We start from the raw sequence: 23,042 nt of genomic DNA on the forward strand, positions 1-23,042 counted from the left end.
TCCCTTAATCGACGCATCCTGATTTTGAAGTCTAGTTTCAGTGGATGAAATAAACTTAGACATCATTTGCTCCAAGTTGGACTTTTCTTCTCTAGGAGGATCGGATCTGTACATCGGTTGTTTGCCATATTGTTGTCCTCCTTGCGGTCTAGTCTGACTGTTTTGACCGCCCCATGAGAAGTTAGGATGTTGCCTCCACCCAGGATTGTATGTGTTCGAATAAGGGTCATGCCTTGGGCGGTTGTGGACTCCTACTTGATTCACTGGTGCCTCATTTTGCACATAGAATGGATTGTCGTCTTGACAATCCTTCGCATAATGTTCCCCTCCACACTTTTCACAGAATATCTCTTGGAGACGCATCGCCGTACCACCCACATTCAAGCCGTCTATTTTCCTGTTTAAAGCATCAAGTTGTGCAGTAATAGCAGAAAAATCAGTTACCTGGTGCACTCCTGCACTTCTCCGCTGGTTGTTCTTGTCAGATTGAGGATGATAACTGCTAGCAGCCATCTCCTCCAACAACTCATATCCTTCTTCCGCAGTCTTCCTCAAAAGGTTCCCACACGCAGCAGCATCTATCATAGTACGGTTAGGAGTAAGCAAACCGTAATAAAATGTTTGAACGACTAACCCAAGTGGTAACTCGTGATGTGGGCATCTTCGTAGTAGGTCCTTGAAGCGTTCCCATGCCTCATATAAAGATTCCTGATCGAATTGAGCGAATGTTGTAATGTCTGCCCGCAGCTTCATGGTCTTGGAGGGAGGGAAGTATTTGATGAGGAAAGCTTTCGCCATGTCCTCCCATGTAGCGATCGAACCTACAGGCAAACAATTTAACCACGCTTTAGCTTTATCACGTACGGAGAAAGGAAATAAACGCAATCTAACAGCATCATCAGAAACTCCAGTGAATTTAAAAGTATCGCAGATTTCAAGAAAATCCGCGATGTGCGTGTTTGGATCATCCACTGCAGTTCCTCCGAATTCGACTGTGTTCTGAATCATCTGGATTATGGCTAGCTTGATTTCAAAGTGATTTGCCCGCACGATAGGTCTCACAATGCTAGGGCGTGCACCCTCCAAAGAAGGTTGGGCATACTCCAGCATCGGTATGCGGCGTGGCATCTCGACTTGTCTATTTTCACGTTGTTCCTCCTCACGTTCTGGCTCGTGTCTCTCCATCAGTTCTTTAAGCCTCTGTTGTTGTCTTCTCCTGCGGAAGGTTCTTTCAATTTCAAGATCAAACTCAAGCTCCACGTCAAGTGACTTTGATATGCACTGGAAGAGATATCTGTAATAAAATATGAAGTGTTATCTCAAGAGAAATAAAATAATGCTAAAGGAAATAACTAAAAATAAAATTGTAGATTAACAGTCCCCGGCAACGGCGCCAAAAACTTGATCGAGCAAAACTTGCACAGTGAAATCCCCAATAAAATATGATTTTGTATGCTCAAAAATTAATCGCAAGTGCACGATGTCAAGTAATAATATAGTGTACGTGAGTACGAGTATCGTTCCACTGAAGACTGTGTTTTACAATTGTTATTTTCAGTTATTTAACATTTAGCAACGAAAATTGAGTTGATTCTTTTATTACTACTAAAATCAAATAAGAATGCAAATAAAAAGATTCAAAATCAAGTAATGAGATTTAATATCTAAAATTGTTGAGTAAAATTCAATGAAAAATGGATTTGTTGGGAATCTTGGTTCACCTACCTCTCGTTAATTTATTAATTCGTTCGATCGTGATCTATGCTTCCGACAGGATTTCCTAATCTATTGAACACACTCTCTCGAGCTATGCCAAACTAATTCCACTCAATGAAGTAATTAAATATCTTTAATTATTTATCACGAGCGAATCGCATTTCGATCTATAAAATCCCCTAGTTTTCGACCCTTAGGACTATGACTATCGGCACGTATCCAATTTCATATATCTATGTAAATTGTAGATCCGCGAATTCTACGACTCGGTCCTATCACTCGTTATTCTCTCGAACTCACTCGTGATATGAAACGTCGTTAAAGTTAGCTACGCCTTAATGACACGATAAAACAGTAGTAAAATCAAGAATAACGCAAAATCGAAATATAAATTAATTCAAATCACGTTCGGGGTAGGATCCCCTTTAATCCCAACAAATAATAGAGTTTTAGCTACTGAAATTCATAATCAAAATAATCAAAGCAAATTTTAAATGATAAAACTAAATAAGAAATACTAGAGTTGACGAAAAACGTGAAGAACGGTGCCCGGAAAGCTTCGAATCTTCAATCCAAGCGTGAATTCCTCTCCCAACTTGTGACGGCTGAAAAAAACGAAGTCTGAATCACCCCAAAGTCGTCTAAGAGTCCTTCCATATCAGCCACCTCCGAAATTAGGGAATGAAATCGAACTTGATATTTTCCAAAAATAGGTGGCGCTCGGGGGGTAGAAAAGTACCGCTCGAGCGCCACACCTTCTGTAAATCTCCTTGGGAAGTGCGGCATTCGCGCTCGGGCGGTAGAAAACTACCGCTCGAGCGCCGACTCTTCTGTATTTTTTCTTTGGGGATCACTGCTCGCGCTCGGGCGGTACAAAACTACCGCCCGAGCGCCAAACTCTCTGTAAATTTCCTCGGACTTTCACCTCCCGCGATCGGGCAGTAGAAAACTGCCGCTCGAGCGCCGACCTTGCTGCACTTCATTTTCTTGCCTTGGCACTTGGCTACTATAAATGAACAGAATGTGATTGAAATAAACGATGCACAATGAAAACACACACCGACTAATGCAATAAAACACGTAAAAACGACACATATCAACTTTCCAACTTGAGACTGAGAATATGAAATGTCTTTTCCACATATAACAAATTTGGCTCATGTTGATTGATATGCTATGGATTCTTCACGTACTTCTGAGGCATTGAAACATGAAACACATTATGAACTTCTGACATATTTGGCGGCAAGGAAATATCTAGGATTGAGCTTCCATTTTTTCCAAATCTCAAACAATCTTTCATAGAAGCCACCTTCAAAAACACATGATCATCTACCCAAAACTCCAACTCACGACACCTTTGATCGGCATAACTTTTATGTCTACTCTGGACAACCTCTGTGGGGCCCTTAGCTCCTAATCGTTATTACAATGCAATCTGATTAGGGTTAATTAATCACAGCGGAAAACGAGTTTAAAATTTCTTTACAATGAGCCCAAGTGATTTTATGTTAATACTAAAAGTAGTATCTCATCTCACGTCATAATCATGCCCACACGTAATCACAACCAATCACATACAAACATCTCATATCCTCGGGACATGCCCCGGTATATAGATACATATACATATATACTGGGAACAAGACATAAACATAAAACCTCAGCCCAAGCTGTGGCTCCCTCCAGAAGTACCCTCTCCGGTCTCCTGATATCCTGGAGTACCTGCCATTGTCCACACACAAAGACAACAACAACCCCCTTTGGGGTGAGCAAAGCTCCGTATGAAACAACCAATCATATATACCACAGATATCTAAACAATGATATATGTTATGCAATGCATGTATGTCGTGGAAGTATCAGGTCAAATGCCCATCCACTGAGCACATGTCAGAATCAATCGAATCGCTATCAAATCAAATCAATGCTCGAGCTGGCACACCGGCCGATATGGGAATACACGTATGATATTGTCGGCAAAGCGCCATCAAATCCCACATCTCATATCCAATCATATGGGGCCACAATTGTCTATGCTTTACGGGTCATATAATACCGGCATAGCAATTGTGTTCACAAACCCCGGAATCCAATTCAATCATATCAGGGTATCCAAGGATCATAGCTCAACGTGTATGTCATGTATCGATGTATGCATCAAACAATGTGTGTCAACAAAACATTTATTTTATACATCGATACTCAAATCTCAATGTCATGTATGCCACGTCAAATCATCAAATAGGCACATAGACACGTATTCCAATCCAATCAATCCAACATATATCATATAATACAGATACCTGTCGTATGTTACCCGGTCGCAACATACCTCAATTCTTCGTTCCAGTTGATGTAGCCTGAAGATATTGATATTACACTTTATCTACATCAATAACATACTCATTCCAATCAACAACATACTCCAAAATCATTAATATGAGTTTCAAATATCATTTGAAACTTCAAATATTAATATCAAATTCAAATCTTATCATAATTCAATTTCGACTTCGAATACGAGTTTCTTGTCGGTTATTCTACTACATATCAGAAATTCAACTTCAAATACATGCTATTCCAGCACTTTGATATTTCAAGCTGCTGGAACTAGAAGAAAATTACCTCAGTCAGAAGCCCTCGACGCGACAATCACAAATATATAATTGGTTTCGCGTTTAGACAGCGTTCCAAAGTCGAATCGGACGAAAGAAAATGAAAATCTCTCGTGTTTCTCGAAACTCTGAAATGTACAATGAAGAAAACGAAAGAAAGAAACTCATTCTTATCTCCACCACTGATCGAGCCAAACTTGCACAGTGAATAGTCCCGAAATTTGTTTTATAAATGAAAGCTCGATTTAAAATATCGCAAGTGCACGATAGTCAAGTTATAATAAACGTACGTGAATACGAGTATCGATCCACAAGGACTGCGTTACACTATTCTTATTTTCACTTAAATTTCTCTAGCAACGATAGATGGAGTTGGTGATTAAACTAAAGTGAATTTAATACTAAAATGATTAAAATGCAAGAACAAATAATCAAGAAATCAATGATTAAATTGGATGAAAATCAAATGAGAAACGAATTTGTTGGGAATTATCAGTTCACCTACCACTCGTGTTCAGATAATTAGACTCGACTTTTACTCGTGCATTCGACGGAATTCCCTAGACTAATCAATATACTCTGTCGAGCTATATTAATACTAATCATAAACATGCAGTAATCAAGTGTCCTCAATTATTTAACAGTTCACGATTGCATTACGTTCCATGGAATCCACTAGCTTTCATCCGGGTGAACTATTACTATCGACACGTACCCAATTCCGTATGTCTACTAAAATTGTAAGTCCGTGGTTTATACTATGCGATCCTATTGTTAATTAGTCTGTCGAAATCGTTAACAACATGCAATAATCAAAGGAAGATAGCTAGGCTTCGCTTGAAACAAGAAATAACAATAGCATAAACAAATCACTTGTAAAAATGTCAAGAAATAATGTTAAACAACGAGTATGGGTAGGATCCCCTCAAATCCCAACAAATTTAGAGTTTAGCCAACCAAATTCATACTAAAAATCAACAATCTATGCAAGAGAATAAAATACTGAATAATAAAATACTAAATATGACGATGGAAGATGGCTGCGACGCTTGGAATTCTCGAGTTCTTCGAAAGTCTTCCTTACTCCTAGCCTTCTCTCCCAGAAAAAATGATGAAAATATGATGTGTAAGTCTGAAAAACGGCGCCCAATCTCGTGTATTAGGTTAGTGGTCTTGGATAGAGTCCATGAAAATAGAAACAAATCTCGCAGAATCTTGCTGGATCGCGTAACTCGCTAGGGCGGTAGGTTTTGACCGCTGGGGCGAGTGACTCTCGAATAAAAACTTTGAGCCTTCTCTCTAGTCTCGCTGGGGCGGCCACTTTTGACCGCCCGAGCGAGAGATCTTCTGTTAAATTCTCTTGTCCAGGCTAGCAGTCTCGCTGGGGCGGTCAGTTTTAACCGCCCTAGCGAGAGGTCTTCTGTTCGATATCCTCGGTAAGACTAGAATGCTCGCTGGGGCGGTCAGTTTTGACCGCCCTAGCGAGGCTTCTTCGTTGTTGTGCCCATTTTCTGCTATATTTGGTTCCATTCCTACAAAATACCACAAAACACACGAAATCAGTCATATGCTAAATAATGCAAACAAAATGCAAGAATAAACTAGAACAAGCTAATATGATGTATGAATGCGACTCGAAACCAACACTAAAACACGTAAAAACGAGTTCTATCAACCCCCTCATACTAACCTTTTGCTCGCCCTCGAGTAAAATAGGTTAAAGCACGAGATTCTAAACAGACAAAATAAATAAAAAAAACGAAATAACCAACACCAGAAAAAGTTAATGGTGAGTTAACAATTTTATGTTCGTGCCTCAGTAAATTTTTTCACATCATAATCAAGTCATTTCACAAATAAATACTCTTTTTCATCTACAAATAAGTCTTGGCACTAATTCGAACGTGTGTGTGTCATGGTGGGTCTAGTCATTCGTACGTCAAATAGATCAATCGTCAAGTTATGCAAGTCACTCAATTAACACTTCAATACAAATCTCACTAGCATGCATCCCCGTGTCCATTCATCACTAACCATCATTTTGAACTTTAGTCAATTTTTAAGTGCATAGAAGGGTGTCGAAAGGAAAGAAAATAAGCTCAAGTGGCGAAAAGTTGGGAGTACATCGATCATTTTCATTGCGCAATTGTCAAGACTGTGTGTCAGACTTCCTCGACTCCTTACATCTCCAACTTTTAGCCTAGGAATAGAATTTCATTCCTTTTATTTTCGGCTCCCCCTCACCTTACATCTCCTTTTTTCACAAAGTTCTTTTTACAAGAACTTTGTTATTTCAACATTTTGATGCACAATTTTCACACATGTACTCCCTAGGCTAAGAATATATCTTTTTGGATTACAGCTGGTTAGGAGTACTGTATTTGAATTCAGGATATTGACAAGGGGGCATATGTACGGTTCAAGGTCAGTCAAATGCTATCATGCACGATCTCAATTAGTGACTTATTTCCACGGGTTTTCATGCTAAATCAATTCATACGTGATGTCTTTCAAGTTAACCAACAAGAATTTCAAATTTCACCATTATTCCTACAAAATTCTAGGCCCCACACATATGTGCTCAAAAAGTTCAAAATTTGCACCAAAACTCATGTTTCAACAATCCAGAGTATCATTCATGCATTGACCCAATCAATATTTCTCAAAGCAACATCATCATCGGCTCATAAATCATGTCAACTCACCATAAACGACTCACAATCTAACAACGAAAATACACCGACTTAAAAACCCAACTAACAAACTAAATAACTGAACAAACAAACAAAACAAACTACCCGACCCCCTCATACTAGAGTTGTGCAATGCCCTCATCGCACAAAACGAAACAGACACGAAAAACAATAACAACTTATGAATTCAAATGCAACAATAGAAAATGCAAAAGAAAAAGAAAGGGGAAACAGTGAACTCCCCTGATCAAAACTCCTCCTCCTCATCATGCTCAGGTGGTGGACTGCCCTCGTCAGCTGCAGGCGGCATAGGATACGTGTACTGGAAGTGGAAAGGTGGCGGGTATGCTGGAACAGGCGGCCGGCCGGAAGTGTCTAAGCCCAAGTGAGTCGAGATGCCCTGCACCAAGTACTCGATGTTCAGAGTGTGGGCTTGGTCGATGGCCTGATAATGAGTCTGGTAGGTGGCCCAAGCGCCCAACTCGTCGACTCGGTCTCGAATGGCACGGCGGCGTGGCTGCGGTGGTGGTGGATGTCCGACGACCGGCGGTGGTGGAGCGGCTTGCACGTGACCGTAAAATACATCAGCGGGCAGCTCATCCCGTCTCTTCGCGTACTTGGAGGTATGCAGAGCCTCATCGATGGATCTCAGTGGCGGTAGCCACTCATCATCGTGCGCGAAAATCACACCCGCGCGGGCACATAGCTCAGTCACGATAGTGGGGAAATAAAAGGCTAAATTGTTGCAATTGATACAGATAGTCAGCTGCCCGAATATGAGTTTGCCCACATCAATAGGCATCCCGGTATAGATCGCATAAAGAACCACCGCCCTATCCCGCTGTACATCACTCGTATGCCCTACCGGCATCAATCTCTTCGATAGAAAGGCATACCAAAGTGCCGCCTCCACCTTCAAAAATTTCTCAAGAAACACCGTATACGTTCCCGGCTGCTTCCACGTAGTGCCCGAATAACACAATGTGTGAATGATCAGATCGTAATCCGGATTCAGCACCCAAGCCTGGAATACCGAATCATCCACTGCCGGTAAACCCAACAAATCATTTATCGTTTTAGGATCATATGGGACTTGACGTCCCCTCACCCTAGCCTTATTTTCAGTCCCTTCCGGGGCGTTAGCGTAAAACTCACGTACAACCGGCACCACAGCCGCATTCGGTTGTGCTAAAAAATTCGTCCACCCTCGTCCTGCAACCTGGAACTCCTCAAAAATATTATCTAAAATCCACGAAGTACATCCCCTCTCAGGGATTGGTTTTCTATGGAGTTTAGCTTGCTCAAATCGCTCCCTAGCCCTATCATTCACAAATATAGAGGGGGTGGATCGAGAACTAGAGGCACCGCGGGTTACCTTCGAGCGTTTGGAAGCCATGGTAAGAGTAGAGTGCACAAGTAATATGAAGTCGCCGGAAAATTTGGAAGCTCGCCGGAACGTGAAGAGGCGGCGGCGTGGGTGGTGGTCGGAGAGTGTAGATTTGGCCGGGAAAATCGCGTCTTGGGCTTTGCAACAATGGAGATTCACAAATATACCTGTAAATTGGCAAGAAACCACGTCAATCGCTTCAGATCTGGAGTGGAGGGGCGAAAATTTGAGAGAAAAGTGTAGGTTTTGCGAGTGGGAGAAGAGAGAAGGGAGGGCGCAGCTTTTAAACATTCGCGACTCGCTAGGGCGGTCAAAAGTGTCCGCCCTAGCGAGAGTCTGTCTGCCCGAAAATTACGAGTGCTCGCTGGGGCGGACAAAAGTGTCCGCCCTAGCGGGAGAACCTCGGTTTTAAAAATTTTAAAAAGACGCGAGTGTTCGTTAGGGCGGTCAGTTTAGACCGCCCGAGCGAGACATCCTCGACTAAAATAATTTTGAAAAGTTGTAACACTCGCGGGGGCGGTCAAGTTTGACCGCCCTAGCGAGGGATTTTCGGGAAAAAATGTTTTTGAAAATTTCGATTCCTCGCTGGGGCGGACAAAAGTGTCCGCCCTAGCGATGCATGCTCGGCCAAAAATCCATTACAAATTACAACCTCTCGCTGGGGCGGTTAAAATGAACCGCCCTAGTGAGGTATTTTCGAAATCATTTTGAAAAAAAAAATTTTAATGCAAATGCCATGCAATTATCTAAATGCAAATGATGCAATTAATTAACTAACGAAAAGAATAAAATAAGGAGTAGAAGTAGTTCTCAATTTATCGTCTAGAGCTCGACTTTTCACCCATGTCCTTAACGACTGTCTTGGAGCCGAGTGACTCCAATTTGTGGCTCAATCGTGCCACCAATATAGTGCTTTAATCTTTGGGCGTTCACAGTAAACGTCCCTTCCTTGCCGTCATGCAACACCACTGCACCTGATGGGAACACCTCGGCTATAACGAATGGTCCTGACCATCTTGACTTCAGCTTGCCCGGAAAGAGTCGTAAGCGAGAGTTGTATAACAACACCGCTTCACCCACTTTGAATTCTCTTCTTACAATGTGTTTATCATGGGCTCTTTTGGTGCGTTCCTTGTAAGATAGGGCAAGATCATACGCTGTACCTCGGAACTCATCCAACTGACTCAACTGCAACAGTCGTTTTTCACCTGCAAGAGCAAAATCAAAGTTCAGTGCCTTGGTCGCCCAATATGCTCTATGCTCTAATTCTACGGGTAGATGACATGCTTTACCAAAAAGTAACCTATATGGTGTAGTGCCTATAGGTGTTTTGAACGCAGTACGATAAGCCCACAAAGCATCATCTAACCGAATGGACCAGTCCTTTCGATTCACATTAACCGTCTTTTCTAAAATCCTCTTAATCTCTCGATTTGACACTTCAACTTGTCCACTAGTCTGAGGGTGGTATGGAGTGGAAACTTTGTGGGTGACACCATATTTGCCCATCAGTTTATCAAAAATTTTGTTGCAAAAATGGGTGCCACCATCACTTATGATTGCACGTGGTGTACCGAATCGATTAAAAATGTGTTTTTTCAAAAATTTTAACACCACTTGTGCATCATTCGTGGCACAAGCCTCCGCCTCCACCCATTTAGATACATACTCTACTGCCACCAAAATAAATTTCTTTGTAAAAGACGCAGGAAAAGGACCCATAAAATCAATCCCCCACACATCAAATATTTCACACTCAATAATGTTATTCAAAGGCATCTCATGACGGTTAGAAATATTACCTGTGCGTTGGCATCTATCACAATTGAGAACATACAAACGAGCATCCTTAAAAAGAGTTGGCCAATAGAAGCCACATTCGAGTACCTTAGATGCCGTCCGTATGGGTCCAAAGTGACCACCTACCTCACGGTCATGGCAGTGGTTCAGAATTTGACTGGTTTCCTCCTCCGCTACACATCTCCTTATCATGGCATCTGCACAGATTTTAAACAAAAACGGTTCCTCCCAAAAATAATATTTCACGTCAGAAAAGAATTTCTTTCTTTGGTGAAACGATAAATTTGGGGGAGGTGTGCCAGTGACAAGAAAATTTGCGAAATTGGCATACCAAGGGCACGCATTTACCTCAAACAATTGCTCATCAGGGAACCAGTCATCTATATCAGTGTTAAAGCCATTAATTCTAACATCCTCAAGCCTAGACAGATGATCAGCAACCACATTTTCTACACCTTTTTTATCTCGAATCTCGAGATCAAATTCTTGCAATAGTAAAATCCACCTAATTAACCTAGGTTTCGCATCTTTCTTAGCAAGCAAGTATTTTAGGGCAGAATGATCTGTATACACAATCACTTTAGACAGAACAAGGTATGAATGAAATTTCTCAAAAGCAAATACTATAGCAAGTAGTTCCTTTTCAGTAGTAGCATAATTCAATTGAGCATCATTTAAGGTCTTACTTGCATAGTAGATGGTATGAAATACCTTGTTCTTCCTTTGACCCAGCACCGCACCAACAGCTGTATCACTAGCATCGCACATTACCTCAAACGGTAACTCCCAATCAGGGGCAGTCAGCACAGGTGCTGTCACCAAGCTCTTCTTGAGTACTTCGAATGCCTGCAGACAAGTAGAATCAAAATTAAACTCAACATCTTTCATCAACAAAGAGGATAAAGGTTTAGCAATTTTAGAAAAATCCTTAATAAAACGCCTATAAAAACCCGCATGGCCTAGGAAACTTCGAACTCCCTTTATCGATGAAGGTGGTGGTAGATTTTTGATCACTTCCACCTTGGCCTTGTCGACCTCGATTCCATTCTCCGATACTTTGTGTCCTAACACAATCCCCTCTTGCACCATGAAGTGACATTTCTCCCAATTTAACACCAAATTGCTCTCTTCACATCTAATGAGCACCAAATTCAAATTTTTTAAACATTCATCAAATGAAGAGCCAAAAATAGAGAAATCATCCATAAAAACTTCAAGAAAATTCTCAATCATGTCATGAAAAATAGCGGTCATGCATCTTTGAAATGTAGCAGGTGCATTGCATAGACCAAAGGGCATACGCCTAAACGCAAAAGTACCATAAGGGCAAGTGAAAGTAGTTTTCTCTTGGTCCTCGGGGGCAATTGTGATTTGGTTGTATCCCGAATATCCATCCAAAAAACAGTAAAATTCATGACCGGCTAATCGTTCAATCATTTGATCAATAAATGGCAAGGGGAAGTGATCTTTACGGGTTGCATCATTTAATTTCCTATAATCCATGCACACACGCCAACCCGTAACGATTCTAGTGGGAATCAACTCATTTTTTTCATTGGCAATAACAGTAATCCCACCCTTTTTAGGCACACATTGTACAGGACTTACCCACGCACTATCAGAGATAGGATAGATAATACCTGCGTCCAGAAGTTTGATCGTTTCAGCTTTTACTACCTCTTGCATCTTTGGATTGAGTCTCCTTTGTGGTTGTGCTAGAGGTGAGTACTTATCTTCCATTAGGATTTTGTGCATGCAGATCGAAGGACTTATCCCCTTGATGTCCGAAACTTTCCAAGCGAATGCTCCTCTATGCTCCTTAAGGACTCCCAAGAGCTTACTCTCCATATCGTCTGTCAAAGAAGAGGAAATAATAACAGGCAGTTTATTATTTTCTCCTAAATATACGTACTTGAGATGTGGAGGTAGTGGTTTGAGCTCCAAAGTGGGTGGCTCCTCTAGGCTTGACTTTTGAGGCACTAAATCTTTTCTATCCCCCAATTCCTCTAGTCGAAGCCTCACTTGCTTTCTCCAAGGTGGAATGGCATTCAAATGAGCTACCATCTCCATCCTTTCCTTGTCCAGCTCGTCCTCCTGTTTTTCAGTAGTGAGAGTAGCCTCCAATGGCTCTTGCAATCCATCCTGCACAAAATCACAAACAAGAGAATCTAAGACATCAACGCGAAAACAACTATCATCGTGCATTGTGTGCTTGAGAGTATTAAAGACATCAAAAATAATTTCTTCTTCTCCAACTCTCAGTCTCAATTTTCCCTCGTCAACATCGATCAGTGCTTTCCCTGTAGCCAGAAATGGTCTCCCTAGGATTAAAGGCATCTCCAAATCTTCCTCCATATCAAGTACTACAAAATCTGCAGGAAAAATAAACTTATCCACTTTCACCAAGACATCTTCGATAATCCCACGTGGATACTTGACAGATCTGTCAGCCAGCTGCAATGACATCCTAGTTGGCTTGGGTTCACCCAATCCCAGTCTCCTAAACACAGAATACGGCATCAAATTAATACTCGCACCAAGATCACATAGAGCTTTATGAAAATTAATATCACCAATAATGCAAGGTATAGAGAAACTCCCTGGATCTTTTTGCTTAGGAGGCATCCTGTTTTGAACTAAAGCGGAGCAATTTTCAGTCAAGTTCACAGTCATATGATCTTCTAGCTTCCGCTTGTTTGCTAAGATATCTTTCAAGAATTTTGCATAACTTGGCATATTCAGTAAAGCATCAGCAAAAGGAATGTTAATATGCAGTTTTTTGAATATCTCAAGAAATTTACCAAATTGTGCATCTAACTTAGCTTTTTTCAGTGCTGCAGGAAAAGGTGGGGGGATAACAATTTTACTCGGTGCAATAGGTGTAAAAGTAGAGTTAGAAGACTTACCTCCTTGCTGTTCCACCTCATCCTCACCTTGCTTGTTCTTTTCCTCCTTAGACTCAAGTGCCTTTCCACTGCGCAATTCCACAGCTTTCACATGCTCTCTCGGGTTAGTCTCCGTGTTGCTTGGCAAAGTTCCTTGCTCCCTATTAGCAATTAACTTAGCCAATTGTCCAATTTGATTCTCTAACCCTTTTATGGATGCATCCTGATTCTGAAATCTCGTCTCGGTTGCAGAAATAAATTTAGTCATCATTTGCTCTAAATTTGACTTCTCCTCCCTAGGCGGTTCTGGCTTGAATCCTTGGTGCATCCCATGTGGTGGCCCTCTTTGTTGGCGGTTTTGGTTGTTTTGACCTCCCCACGAAAAGTTTGGGTGATTCCTCCATCCCGGATTATAGGAGTTTGAATAAGGGTCATTTCTAGGACGGTTCTGGAATCCCACGTGTTTTGCTCCCTCAGGCACATAGAATGGATTGCCATCTTGGCAATCCTGCACGTCATGCTCACCTCCACACTTATCACAGAAAATCTCTTGCAGACGCATAACCGATCCACTCGCACTCATCCCATCAATCTTTCTGTTCAAAGCCTCCAACTGTGCTGACACCGCAGACAAATCAGTAACTTGATTAACCCCCGCACCTCGTTTCTGCCTATCAGAATGAGGATGATAGCTGCTAGCAGCCATCTCCTCCAATAATTCATATCCTTCCTCAGCCGTTTTTCTCAGCAAGTTACCACAGGCAGCAGCATCTATCATGGTACGGTTAGAAGTAAGCAGACCGTAGTAAAAAGTTTGAACAACTAACCCAAGAGGTAGCTCATGGTGTGGACATCTCCTCAATAAATCCTTGTATCGCTCCCATGCCTCGTAAAGTGACTCAAACTCATATTGAGCAAAAGTAGTAATGTCGGCTCTCAGCTTCATAGTCTTCGACGGAGGAAAGTACTTGGTCAGGAATGCCTTCGCCATATCCTCCCATGTAGTGATAGACCCTACAGGCAAACAGTTTAACCACGCCTTAGCTTTATCTCTTAGTGAAAATGGAAATAAACGCAAACGAACAGCATCATCAGACACAGCATTAAACTTAAAAGTATCGCAAATTTCAAGAAAATCAGCTATATGAGAATTAGGGTCGTCAAGTGCACTTCCCCCAAATTGAACAGTGTTTTGAATCATCTGAATGATAGCTGGCTTGATCTCAAACTGGTTAGCTCGGATGACTGGTCTCACGATGCTTGGACGTGCTCCCTCAAGAGACGGTTGTGCATAATCCATCATCGGAATGCGACGTGGTATCTCAACTTGTCTATTGTCACGCTGTTCCTCTCCACGTTCTTGCTCGTGTCTTTCCATCTGTTCTTTGAGTCTTTGTTGCTGTCTTCGTCTGCGGAAAGTTCTTTCGATTTCAGGGTCAAATTCAAGCTCCACGTCGAGTGATCTTCGCATGCACCACAAGAAAAATCTGCAACAGAATAGGAGTATCAACTAACAATAAAATAAATAATACTAAAGAATTTAAATGAAAAATAAAAAATTGTGAATCAACAGTCCCCGGCAACGGCGCCAAAAACTTGATCGAGCCAAACTTGCACAGTGAATAGTCCCGAAATTTGTTTTATAAATGAAAGCTCGATTTAAAATATCGCAAGTGCACGATAGTCAAGTTATAATAAACGTACGTGAATACGAGTATCGATCCACAAGGACTGCGTTACACTATTCTTATTTTCACTTAAATTTCTCTAGCAACGATAGATGGAGTTGGTGATTAAACTAAAGTGAATTTAATACTAAAATGATTAAAATGCAAGAACAAATAATCAAGAAATCAATGATTAAATTGGATGAAAATCAAATGAGAAACGAATTTGTTGGGAATTATCAGTTCACCTACCACTCGTGTTCAGATAATTAGACTCGACTTTTACTCGTGCATTCGACGGAATTCCCTAGACTAATCAATATACTCTGTCGAGCTATATTAATACTAATCATAAACATGCAGTAATCAAGTGTCCTCAATTATTTAACAGTTCACGATTGCATTACGTTCCATGGAATCCACTAGCTTTCATCCGGGTGAACTATTACTATCGACACGTACCCAATTCCGTATGTCTACTAAAATTGTAAGTCCGTGGTTTATACTATGCGATCCTATTGTTAATTAGTCTGTCGAAATCGTTAACAACATGCAATAATCAAAGGAAGATAGCTAGGCTTCGCTTGAAACAAGAAATAACAATAGCATAAACAAATCACTTGTAAAAATGTCAAGAAATAATGTTAAACAACGAGTATGGGTAGGATCCCCTCAAATCCCAACAAATTTAGAGTTTAGCCAACCAAATTCATACTAAAAATCAACAATCTATGCAAGAGAATAAAATACTGAATAATAAAATACTAAATATGACGATGGAAGATGGCTGCGACGCTTGGAATTCTCGAGTTCTTCGAAAGTCTTCCTTACTCCTAGCCTTCTCTCCCAGAAAAAATGATGAAAATATGATGTGTAAGTCTGAAAAACGGCGCCCAATCTCGTGTATTAGGTTAGTGGTCTTGGATAGAGTCCATGAAAATAGAAACAAATCTCGCAGAATCTTGCTGGATCGCGTAACTCGCTAGGGCGGTAGGTTTTGACCGCTGGGGCGAGTGACTCTCGAATAAAAACTTTGAGCCTTCTCTCTAGTCTCGCTGGGGCGGCCACTTTTGACCGCCCGAGCGAGAGATCTTCTGTTAAATTCTCTTGTCCAGGCTAGCAGTCTCGCTGGGGCGGTCAGTTTTAACCGCCCTAGCGAGAGGTCTTCTGTTCGATATCCTCGGTAAGACTAGAATGCTCGCTGGGGCGGTCAGTTTTGACCGCCCTAGCGAGGCTTCTTCGTTGTTGTGCCCATTTTCTGCTATATTTGGTTCCATTCCTACAAAATACCACAAAACACACGAAATCAGTCATATGCTAAATAATGCAAACAAAATGCAAGAATAAACTAGAACAAGCTAATATGATGTATGAATGCGACTCGAAACCAACACTAAAAACACGTAAAAACGAGTTCTATCAACCACTCTCGCGCTCGGGCGGTAGAATTCTCGCGCCCGAGCGCGAGACATTCTGTCCCCGAGAATTATTTACGCCGCGCTCGGGCGGTCGAAAGTTACCGCTCGGGCGCGGGGTGTTCTGCCCGAACACTCATAATTTCAACCCTGGCGCTCGGGCGGTCATTTTCTACCGCCCGGGCGCCACATGTTCTGTACAAATATACACTTTTGTACTATATTGGCGTCCGACCTTTCAAATCAAGTTCGTACAACATCAATTCATATACAATATTCATTTTCTCAATTTCATGGTCATATTATAAATCCAATGTATAATCACATATCAAATGCATGAATTATCGATAATCATATAAGATTTACGATAATACGATACACGGTCCTTACAACCTCCATCCTCTCTTTAATTTTGGCCACAATGCCAACTGTACCCGTCACATTGTCAGGTCAAAGAACTAGATTCTCACCAACCTTCTCCCAATGCACTGGAGTCATACACTTTCTCTCATACAAAGCCTCATAAAGAGCCATACCGTTAGAAGCTTTATAACTGTTATTGTAAGCGAACTCGACTAATGGCAACTTCCACTCCCAACCATCGTTAAAATCAATCACACATGCCTTAATCATGTCTTCCAAAATCTGATAAAACTTCTCAAGCTGACCATCCGTCTGCGGGTGAAAAGAGGTATTAAAAGACCAACCAATACCAAATCATGATGCAAACTCTGCCAAAAGTTCAATGTGAAATTCACATCCCTGTCTGATACAAAGTTCAATAGGATCCCACTGAGTCTCACAATCTCTCGAGTATAACAACAACTTCACTATGAATGTGGTCTTCACTAGAATGAAATGAGCAAACTTAGTCAATCTATCCACAATCACCCAAAAATAATTCATCCATCTTGTGGAGGTAGACAAACCGAGTACAAAGTCTATTGCAATCTTCTCCCACTTCCACATAGGAATGGGAAACGGTATCAACGTCCTTGCTGGCATATGATTCTCAACCTTCACCTACCGACAAGTAAGGCACTCACTCACAATACAAGATATTTCCAACTTCATCTCTAGCCACCAGTACAACTGCTGCAAATATTTATACATCTTCGTACTCCTTGTATGAGCATAATACAGAGAGACATGTGTCTCGGTCATAAATTACCTCTCTCAATTGGCCAGCTAAAGGGACACAAACCTGCTATCTGAACCTTGTTATCCCATCAACCACTGTATTCAATCTTCTGCCCTTAGCCTCATCAAGGTCTCTCAACTTAACCAACTACTCATTAGAGGCAGGTCCTACACGGATACAGTCTAGCATATTCGAAGTTACTGTCAATGATGCAAACATCAAAGATTTGCTTAGTCATAGGACATCCAAACTCAATCGTTGAAATATAAATAAAAAAAATTGACTCTCTGTTGTCCATTGAGCCAATGTCGCAGAATTTCGACCCAATGCATCAAGTACTACATTAGCTTTACTAGGGTGGTAACTAATGTCACGATCATAATTCTTCACCAACTCCAACAATCTCTGTTTTCTCATATTCAACTCTTTTTGAGTGAAGAAGTACTTCAAAATCTTACGATCTGTAAACATTTCACACTTCTCACCATAGAGGCAATGGCATGGAGCCACAACTTCAATGCAAAACAACTGCTTCCAACTCAAGATCAAGAGTGGGATAATTCTTCTCATGCACTTTCAACTGCTTAGAGGCATGGGCAATCACTTAATCGTTTTTCATCAACAATGCACCCTGCTTCAAAGCATCTGTATACACAATGATGGATCGTGTGAGTGCAACTTTGAAGGTACTTCAAACACAATATTCTCAATGAGCTACAATAGCTCGTGTTCTAAGAATGTAAACACCGATGAATTAGATCTAGTTTGGTTTTAAACCAATCGGAAACTCGAAATAATTCTTCGTTAAGAAAGCTAATCAGTTTAAAGCTTTTAACTTGTGTAAACCGATTAACTGATATAAAGGGGATTAGTTCGTGTATATATCAGTTCATTTATGGTGAAAATTGAACTGAAAACTGCTCGAATTGATCAAATCAATTTAAAAAAAATAGATAACAGTTAATAACACACAATTTGTTTATGCATGTTTAGAGACTTCAATTGCTTCTACGTCACCCCTTTTACTACCTCGAGTAGGTTCCACTAGAAGATTTTGATTTATAAAACAGTTTGTACAAACACACTCATCTTAGGACTTATCTTACTGCCTAACTGAACTCCTAGCCTAGACTGAAGGCAACACCTTCCAGCCAACACTTTTTCAACGTCTATGTGTCAAAAACTACATATAAAGTTTAATGACTTTGTGCAAGACTCACTCACCTTATCAGTATGCTCAATTCTCTGTATATGTGAGTGATTGTGTGTGTGTGTGTGCGAGAACTGAACTATGAATACAACACAAAAGTGTTCTTGCATACTGAGAATTTTGATTCTATACAAAGTAGTTGGCATGCCCTTGTTCTCTTCTTTTTTATCTTCACACACTTGTGTGTTCCACACACTTATATATTGATGATATTGGTCTGGTATTTATACGGACAATGTGACCATACACCAAGACTCATCAAATATGAACGTTTCAGTTTGAATTTGTTCCTCGAAATTTGTCTGTACTTTCTGACAGCCATTCTGGAATGTTTTGGCTTTAAACACTGCTGCAACGTCTATTATTTTCCTTTGACTGGACAAAAGTTTTTCCTCAGTGTGCACAACTGGATTCCATTGAATAAGCTTTTCGTGTTCTGTAAACTGATTGATTCCTAACTTATGTTCTTAACTGGTCAGTTGAACTGATTTTGAACTGGTTCGATGAATTTAGTTGGCTCGTCAGCTGAATTGATTTCGTTGCTTCATTTGAACTGGTCAGCTGGACTCTTCATCATTTGAGCTCTTCATCAGCTAGTCGGGCTTCTGAAGGTCTTATGTTGTACTGCCTATCAGCTAGACAATCAATTGAACCGGTCTTTTGATAGTTCATTTGAACTGGTTAATTTTGGGTGATCAGTTGGCGCTTTCAGTTTGCATCTCGATAGCTTCAGTTTTGGCTCGATAACTGATCAGTTTGAAGATCCAGTTTCTACGCACTTAGGTAAAATCATTAGAAACAAAATAACAAGTTTTGTGAATATCAAAATCAAGATTGCGAACATGAAATGTTCCAACACACAACAAAATGCACTGAACTACTTAAAATAGCCAAAATAAAAGCGGATATCAAACTCTCCTTTTAACTCTTCAAAAATCTTCCCATACTTATAGTACCACCCAAACTTCACCCCCTTTTGGGTCAATTCCATCAATGGAAAAGCAATTAGAGAAAAGTTCTGAATGAACTTTCGGTAATAACCTACTCACCTAAATAGCATTCTTCGGTTCAACCCAATCTTTAATCGCCTCAACCTTTGCAAGGTGTACCTGAATACCTTTCTGAGAAACTGTAGTCCAAAATTGTATTATGCTCCATACAAAAGTCACATTTGCTGAACTGTCCATATGCCCCTAATGTCTGCAAAATTGTAGACAAATGTCACACATGCTCCCCTCGTCTCTGGGAATACACTAAGATGTCATCATAAATACAATGACAAACTGATCAATTTAGGCTGAACACTCGGTTAATCAAATCCATGAAAGCTGTTGCCGCATTAGTCAAACCAAATAGCATCACCAAGAACTCAAAATGGTCATATCTAGTCCTGAAAGATGTCTTGTGCACATATACTTCCTTCACCTTCAACTGATGTTACCCAGACCTCAAATCAATCTTATAAAACACCGCGACCCTTGCAACTGATCAAACAAGTCATCTATCCTTGGCAAAGGGTATTTGTTTTTGCAGTCACCATATTCAACGCTCGGTAATAGATACAAAACCTCATAGACTCATTTTTCTTCTTCAAAAAAATAATCGATGATCCCTAGAGAAAAGCAATAGTTCTTAAAAATCCTTTCTGAAGCAATTATTCTAACTGTTCCTTCGACTCCTTCATCTTTGTTGGGGCCAACCAATACGATGCCTTAGAGATAGGTGTGGTACCAGGCATCAACTTAATCCCATATTCCACACAACCACCTCTCAGGTATTGAAATGGGATAGGCTGAACTTCACTGATCTGCATCAAGAAGTGATATGATAAGCTTATAACAGAATTGTACCGATCTGATCTTGTCTAGCATTCAATTATATATTAATATGAAACAGATTAGTGAGTTAAAAGCAATCGTGTTGATCATTGGACTGAATTGAATACTTTCTCTGAGTACAACATATAGTTATCTTCGAGTTTAGTTTGAATTTGATCAACAATGAAAAAAATCTTTGTAACAAAATAAAGATTCGTTGGTTGTCTCTTTCAGTTAGTGTCCAAGAGAATTTAATTGTTTGGTGCTATTTTTAGAAAGAAGTCAAGGACACTTGACACTCTTTATTGTTGAGCATCCAATACACTTGTGAATACCGTCTATATTATTAACGTTGGGACCCTTGTTTATAGAAGGGAATGAATCATAAATGTTTTTTTAAAAGAAGAAGAAGAAGAAGAAGAAGAAGAAGAAGGAACTTTGTCACTATAAATGTTGCATTCGAATAAGTATTTCTTAATCTTTATCAGCCTCACTCGAGCGTTTTATCTCCAAGCTAATTTGCATACGCTCAAAGTTCTATCAGATTGATCAAATATCAATTTGTGCACTTGTTTATTCTCACTTATCACTTGTTTACATGAGTTATACTGTATTGTGAGAATCATTGTAACAGAAAAAATTGTGTTCTAAACAGATGAAATTGTTGTATGAGACTAGGTGTTTCAGATCAATAAGATTGGTAAAGAAGCTGAAGTGAGTTTGCATATTTTTTTCACTTTTTATTTTGATATATTTCCGAACTTTATCTGTCAATTGCTCTAATACTTAGTTTAATTGGAAAAGTTTACCTAAGTTGCTAACACAACTTAAGTTTGTAATATTTGTCAATATATTTTAAAGTGTTTATTCATCTTCTCTAAACACATTTTCAATCGTAACACTTACATTTATAATGAAAGTGTGGTGGGACAAGGGAAAGTTGAGGTGAGTGGCTGCCACCCTCGTCCTCTTTTGGCTCCGTCCCTGATTACTTGGGATTATCTGATCATATGTTTTTATCTTTTTTTTTTTGGAACATTTTTTTTTAATCATTCGCTTATTCATTCTCACATCAAAATACGAAAATATAATATTAGGATTCTCTTTATCCAAAATATATTCGTTTTTAATATTTGCAGCAGAATCATTAATTTTAACTCAACTATATTACTTATAAAAAAATACTCTCTTTTTGTATCATATTTTAATTTGAGACATTATAGTTTAAAATTTTTAGAATATTTTTGAAATATCTACTCGTTTTAAAAATGCGAAAATATTTTTTTTAACTCCCATTTTCGAAATAATATTTAAATATTTTGTATGCATATAACCCTATTGAAAAATATTCTATTTAAAAATAATCTTAAATATTTGACGTTAAAAATATAGCAGTTTAAAATATTGCCAACTCGGCCCACAATCGTGCATAAATAAAATAAACGAGTAAAATCCTGAAAATCAACAGCGTATCATAAAAACGTGTAAAATGCTAGTGTCTACTCAAAGTTCATAAAATCGTGATGTGCGAAAAACATGTGGTCATCGGGTCGTGTCGCCCCTCCAGGTTTGCCTACTCAGAGTTCATCACCTCCAGTCTCCTCAGTATCAAGCTCACCTGCATCACACACGCCTAGTGAGTCTAAAGACCCAACACACCTGCACCATTAATAGCAAATATATATGCATAGCACACAGCAGTGAAAAATATCATACTCAACATAACTTTCATGAACTTTAAAAAACGTAACATAAACGTGTCGTGTAAAATCATGACGTGTCAAAACAGCTCATCGTTAATCATCATTCATCATTTATCATTCATCGTTCATCATTTATCGTTCATCATTCATCATTTATCATTGATTAATTCAGTTCATTAGAGGTGACTATCGTACATCATTTACGATGGATCCATCATACATAGAATCGCGGTACTCGGAGCTGACGGACATCAGTGACAGGATCACCCATCCACTGTGCCTAGGCATCATCATCAGCATTTACATATACGTCTTAAACATTTACATATACTTCGACAGCCACAAATAATTCCCATCATTCAAAACATTATCATTTTCATCACTTATAAAAATCATACACATATGCAATTTTCCTTAAAATCACGCATGCAACGTACATTTTCATAAAATCTTAGAAATTATGATCATGATGCATAAACATTTAAAATAAAGTAAATTTGTGCTCAGAGCGCTGCAATGACCAAATTCTCACCCCGGATGCAAAATGACCATTTTACCCCTGGAAACCCAAAAATTACCAATTTATCCCTGGACCTCTAAAATTGACCCGAAGCTTACCAAACTTCTTAAAATATCCCAAAACATTTTTAAAAGCATTTCTAGGCATAAACTCGAGCCAAAATCACAGCTTTTCTAATTCGTTCTAAAACTCGAATCGAGGTTCCGGTTTTAATCCTAATCGATCCAAAATTTACCCAAATCTTCTACCACTTTTACCATATCATAAAAACACTTAATAAGCTCCTAATACTATAGATACAGCTCCAAAACTCTCGGCTGAAAGATCCAGAAATAAACAAAGCTCTCGGCCAATCTTATTCTATAACCACAATACAACACATGTCCCCCAATCATAAATCACTCGGTCCCCTCTAATCCTACCACTTGTCCAGCAATTCAATCTCTTCCTTATGACCGTAAGGACCTCTT

At 39.8% G+C, this 23,042-nt stretch overlaps 2 non-coding genes across 2 annotated transcripts; both read left to right on the top strand.

Annotated features, from left to right (window-relative positions):
* The first annotated feature begins 643 nt into the window (after positions 1-643).
* On the top strand, positions 644-749 carry LOC140806413 (small nucleolar RNA R71). The gene has a single exon (XR_012112489.1). It is a non-coding gene; the product is annotated as a small nucleolar RNA R71 (small nucleolar RNA).
* A 13,186-nt stretch (positions 750-13,935) lies between these two features.
* LOC140806437 (small nucleolar RNA R71) lies at positions 13,936-14,042 on the top strand. Its single transcript, XR_012112512.1, has one exon. It is a non-coding gene; the product is annotated as a small nucleolar RNA R71 (small nucleolar RNA).
* Positions 14,043-23,042: the final 9,000 nt, after the last annotated feature.

The sequence above is a fragment of the Primulina eburnea genome, chromosome 11, assembly GCF_022965805.1.
Source record: "Primulina eburnea isolate SZY01 chromosome 11, ASM2296580v1, whole genome shotgun sequence".
Lineage (NCBI taxonomy): Eukaryota > Viridiplantae > Streptophyta > Magnoliopsida > Lamiales > Gesneriaceae > Primulina > Primulina eburnea.